The sequence below is a fragment of the Prunus mume genome, linkage group LG2, assembly GCF_029339155.1.
Source record: "Prunus mume cultivar Tortuosa linkage group LG2, ASM2933915v1, whole genome shotgun sequence".
NCBI lineage: Eukaryota > Viridiplantae > Streptophyta > Magnoliopsida > Rosales > Rosaceae > Prunus > Prunus mume.
In genome coordinates this window covers 6,127,529-6,133,607 of record NC_142699.1, presented here as the reverse complement: position 1 = coordinate 6,133,607, position 6,079 = coordinate 6,127,529, and the positions used below count along the sequence as shown (strand labels likewise).

At 38.0% G+C, this 6,079-nt stretch overlaps 1 long non-coding RNA gene and 1 pseudogene across 1 annotated transcript; both read left to right on the top strand.

Annotated features, from left to right (window-relative positions):
• LOC148919504 (uncharacterized) lies at window positions 1-1,020 on the top strand (annotated as a pseudogene).
• Window positions 1,021-4,534: 3,514 nt separating this feature from the next.
• LOC148919503 (uncharacterized) lies at window positions 4,535-5,815 on the top strand. Its single transcript, XR_016123735.1, has 2 exons — window positions 4,535-5,036; window positions 5,419-5,815. It is a non-coding gene; the product is annotated as an uncharacterized LOC148919503 (long non-coding RNA).
• The last annotated feature ends 264 nt before the right edge of the window (window positions 5,816-6,079 follow it).

Genomic DNA, 6,079 nt, shown 5'->3' with positions numbered 1-6,079 from the left:
ATGAGCTCGATAATTCATGGCCCTTTTGTAGGGCTTGGACTTAGCTTATTTAAGATAGGGTTAAATGGAATTCAACTGTTAGGACGAAAAAAGCTCATGACTGTTAGGGCATGGGATAAACCCTGTTTGCTAGCCCGACCCATTTAACAGGCCTCGTTCTGCCATTCAAATTCGTTTTAGTTAATGAACCATTTGTCGATTCCACACAACATTTTTTTATAGGGCATAAATTATGTGAAATATATTGCATGGCGCGAGGTCGACGAGAGGCGATACTGCTGCCAAAGCAAGGAAGAGAACCCGATTGCCTCTTAGATTGCCGACCTCGAGTAAGTTAAAAAGATCAAAGAGATCATTATCAGCAGAGAGAAGAACATCAATTGATGATCTACCCAACGTTATATTGTCTGAAATCCTATGCCGACTTGCATGCAATAAATATGTTTTTCAGTGCAAAACTGTGTCCAAGCGTTGGTGCACCCTCATCGAAGATCCTTATTTTATTGGCTGCTTTGTAAGAACTAGTTATAAGGAATTCCAAAGATACGCACTTTGATAACCAAAAGAGCTGTGGAATTCCGTCCTATACAAACTCGCGCTCAATATGTTCATGCGTTTCCACGGTTTGATGGAAAAACCAGTTGTTGTAGCGACATATAATGACTTAGTTTTGTGCTGTATGACCGAGGATTATCAACACATATACTACATCTGCAATGCATGCACCATGCAGTATGTTGTACTTCCACCACCCCCAGTCGATGTCACAAGAGTGTGCGGGTAGGATTCATCTGCAATGTTCCTGACTATAAATGTGAGGAAGATGATTGGAAAGGAAACAACTTCCAGCATGATGTTGAGTGTGGGTACACGGTTGTGAGAATTCTTCCTCCTGTCGATTTTGAAAATGGTGAGAAGAAATGTGATACATTCAAATTAAACGTGGAGATCTTCTCTTCTGACACTGGGGAGTGGAGAGAATCAGTTGTCTCGTCCCCACAGCACTTCAATTTTGGTCGCCTCAAGGAGTTATCCTTTACATACAATGGAATGTTATATTGGCTACCAGATCGCGACTTTATTGTTATTGGTTTGGGTCCATTCTACGACAATGATGGAACTAGCAGCAGCAACAATAATGGTGATGGTATTATTGATCATAAACTGGGTTTCACCATATTTGAGGAGACTCTAGACTTTGGTTTTATGCTTCAGTACTCAGGTGTGTGCAGAGGATATGTGCTATTGTGCAACATGAGCATGCTCTCCAGAAGTCTGTATGTATATGAGTTGAAACAATCACAAGATGATGGAGGAGCTGCTGCTGGCAAAAAGTTGTATTTGAGTAAACGCGGAGTTTATTCCTTTGATGCTGAAATGATATCGTTCAAATCGAATATCTTACTGATTGCTTTTGACCCAAGTAATAAGGATATTTTTTATCTGCGTGTGGACGATGATATTATCGAGTGGAATGTTCACACAGGACAGTGGTCAAAGATATTTAGACACTGGGTAAAACGTTGTGACTATTACACAGTTGTACTCCCATGGTGGCCGACCTCAATTCCTAGACTACCCCAGCAGCAGCAGCAGCGTGCCCATCTCTGCTAGCTCGTAGATTGCAAAGAATTAAAGTAGTAAACTTTTATTTGTTTACGATTGGACTTTGTCTTTTAATTGGGAGTGGTTAATTTTCTGCAGTTTTCTCATGCAGGCGAATTCAGGAATTCCTGTATGTGTATATATGGTCGTTGCCATCTAGAGTGTATCTTAATTTCCCTTCCTGACTCTTTTTCATTCTATTAATTAAGAATAATGTAGCTCTCTCTAGCTCTCATGACAAGGCTAGTTTAGCATTGTTGTGCTGTAAAAATAATCACTGACAGATTTTCTGTGAAAAAAATCAATTGTGAGAGAAAGTAGTTTGTATAATATATTGCATGGCGCAGGTCGACGAGAGGCGATACTGCTACCAAAGCAAGGAAGAGAACCCGATTGTCTTTTGGATTGCCGTCCTCGAGTAAGTTAAAAAGATCAAAGAGATCATTATCAGCAGAAAGAAGAACATCAATTGATGATCTACCTAACGTTATATTGGCTGAAATCCTATGCCGACTTGCATGCACTAAATATGTTTTTCAATGCAAAACTGTGTCCAAGCGTTGGTGCACCCTCATCGAAGATCCTTATTTTATTGGCTGCTTTGTTAGTATCCAAAGTAATAAGGGAATTCCAAAGATACGCACTTTGATAACCAAAAGAGCTGTGGAATTCCGTACTATGTTGTCGTCGTCACCCGATCTACGAACTTGGGCGCTCAATATGTGGAGATATCCAATAATATAATAGCACATGAATTTTTTTTTAATATAGGTAAAAACTTAAATTCCATTAAAAAAAATATAAGATTATTTTATTTATTAAAAAAACTGCACCTCTCCTTGCCCTTCCACTTCCCCTCTTGCCTCCCAATCTGGTCTCTCTCTCGCTTTCTCCCCCATCCAGAGTAGAACCAACTCATACACAGCACCCTTAATCCACACCTCTAGACCTCTCCCTGACCCACACCCACAACAGACCCCCCACACTAGATCCAACCCACAAACCCTAATATAAGGTTTTTTGTGGAAAAATGCCCTGAACTATCACGCATGTCAAAGTGATCACCCTGAAATTTTTTTGAGAGTTTCACTAAAACACCAAAAATAGAGGTTGAAATTATAAAAAAACCCAACACCCAAACACTTTATAAACACACCCAAAACCCATCATTACACACATTTAAACTCATTTATAAACACACCAAAGTACTTTGAATTGATTTTTTTGCATGTAAATACAGTCTTTTTTATAAATACATGATATGACGTTTATTTATAAATTTGTAAATTTTTTCCTACTAATTTAGCCTTCCTCAAATTTTTTGATCGCCAATTTACCCCCCCAAAAGGTCAGTTTTAGCAAATTCCATCCAAATCTTTGTTTTTAAACCAAATGAATGCCATGTGCCTCAACTTTTGAGGGTATTCTTGTCCAACCCCCATCCCCACCACCTAGATCCACCTCCTCCTCGCACTCTTCCATAACCTAGTGCAAACCCACCACCACCGCTGCCATAGAGAAAAGGGTTGGCAATGGTGTTTGACGTAATCATAGACAAGAAGATAGTGTTTTGACGCCATCTCAAGGCTGTATCGAAGAAGCATAAGTTGGAAGTCGCCGTCGCCTCCCTTAATTCGTTACTCAGCCCACTACGCCTTCGCTTCCCCTTTGCCTTCGGAAATTGCATTACTACGTCGTTTGTTGAGTTGCCACCATCTTGAAGACCTTATACCCCTTGTCGGTATTGGTCATCTCCAATGGACCATCACCCCATAGCTCCTTCAAGTCTTCCTCTCTCAAATTCTCTGGGTCCTCCGGAAAATCAAAGAGGTCCTCGTAAAAAACGTAGCTTTTGTCTCCTTTTTTATGCAAATTTCTCATCTGAGAATATTTGTAGATGATTCTTCTCTCTTGTTCATCCCTCCTACTAGATTCCCTGCAAGACAAAATAAATCAATCGAAAAACCATCGGTGTGGTGGTAGCCAAGGGCCCTCCGATGCCTAAGTCAGTAATAACACGGAGTAGTTTTGAAAGGTGCAGAGGCTTAAATCCAATATGATCCAATCCAACCCAATTGATATTGGATTAGACTGGATTGGATGATCAGTTTTCATAATGAAACAAATATAATAATGAAATATGAAACATTTATAGTCAAATTGAATATAATCAAATATTTTAATAGACATCAATATAAAATATAAGTGTAATGTTAGAGAAAATTATTTTGATTTTATAATATATTAAACATAACTCAATCAAATTACTTATAATGTTTATAACTTTCTTAATGAAAATTACCTAATGAGCAAATAAGCATGAAACTAACTAGATTTGATTTGATTTGATTAAATCTTCACAAGCAAATCAACCATCTGATCCAATCATATAGTACATGAAGGGTCACATACATTATGAATTTACATTTATAATGTAACTCATAATGGGGAACATCATCGATCAGTTTGGGCGGATTAGATTGGATCTTCTGCACCCCTATTCTAATTATTGGAGAACTAACCCATGAGGCATCCATCATTTTTACCCATTATATTCTTATACAAATTTTAAAATTCCAAATTTGCAATTCGCTTCAAACTCAATAATTTATTTAGAATAATTGCATTTTAACAATCAAATTAGTTTCAGTTCATATTCATGACAATTTTGGAAACAACTTAAAAGAGCATGTCCAATAGCCTATTCAACATTGAGAGAATTTTTGTCAACCACTTTAATCCAGCAGTGCATGCCAATTCTTTTCAACATTGAGGCGAATGTTCATATGCATAACTATAATTTCATAATACAAAATAAAAAGTTAAACAGAGTTGTCTATAGATACATATCAAATATTAAGAATAGTAGTGATGGTACACCTTGAGTTAAAGGAAACATGCCTCCTCAATTTAATTGATATTGACTTTTCAAAATTAATCATTTCTGCTCAATTCAGTTCCTCTAATCCGATTAGGATCAGTAAACATGCCACAATATGATATTTTCGTGAACTGTGAAATTAAGCCATTTATTTATCTCACGTCTCTCTCTCTCTATCCTCTCTTTCTCGAATCCCTTAACAATAAGGAATTGGATTGCAGTATACCCAAAACTAAAAGGAACCAGCCAGCTCATCCACCATAAAAGCGTCCCAGCCGTGAGAATCACCATTCCATTGTTCCGATATCTAAGTTTATTTATTTGTTTTTTTCAAACTGAATCTTATCTCTCGGTATTTCTTCTCTCATGGTTGAATCGGAAAACCCCCTCCTCAATGAATTCTGTGCTGCCGCCGCGCAGTCCCGCAGGCTCCGCATCCGCTTCAAGGGCCCCGTCCCTTGTCCTGTGCCGGACCCCAACGCCGGCCAATGCTTGAAACAGAGCGTCAATACTTGTAAAAGCTTCAATAGGAACAGAATTGCCGACAATGGTAAGAAATTTCATTTCTACAATCTGTGGAATTTAGTTACCCTTTTTGAATCTGGTTTCATGACCATTACGCACTTTGTTATTGGTGACTAGAATTAACGGTTAAGGTAATAGGAATTTTCATATGTTAATGGGTCTTATTAAAAATTTGGTAGTCATGGTCAGGAAGAAACTGTCTATATGTTCTTCGCTGCTGTTGAAAATCACTTGCGTTGTGTGCCATGTTTTATGAGTTTTGAACTCTTGGTAAACCGTTTTATGCTTTAATTGTTATTGCTTATGTGCTGGGTGGACTACTTGTAGTTTTTGTTTCCCAATGTATGCAGAACTATTTTTATTTTGATGGCCAATGTAGTTAGACTCTTGTTTTATGAATCTTGCAGGAATTCAGAAATCTAGTGATGCTAAATTGTTGCTAGATCTGCAAAGATACCCGAGTTCAGCACCAATACTCTTATGAGCTCTAAGCATGACAATGGTTCCATGAAGCTTTTATCTGGATTTGTTGAGCAGAACCAATTCAAGGCCAATACTCTATGCAGGTTTCTTTCAAATTACACAATTTCTATTCCTAGAGTTGAAAACAGATTAGCATTCTCACTTCTCTATCCCTTCTAGGGATAAATAGTTTTAGGAACATTCATGTGATCTAGGCCTCATTTCTTTATAAATTTTCGGACCCAGGTTTCCAACATTTAGATTTAGGTTGTTGATTAGAAGCCGGTGTATTTGTTGAATACAATTGTTTGGTGAAGGTTTACTGTCATCCACAGTTCCATACCTTGCATTCTCTCAATGTACCTTACATTTTGGTAAAACAACTAAAACTTTCTGAAAAATTTAGAGGATTGGAAAACAGTATTTTAGTGAACAAGGATGCATCAACTCGGAAAACCATTTTCATCAGTGTACATACCTTCCTATACACAGCTTTTAAACTGGGGGCTCCCTGCCAAACCCTACAATCTTTGGGAGGCAGGAAACAATAGCGACTAGTTAGGTAGGTACCTTTGGGGTTTCAAACCTCAGCCCACATGAGAGCAA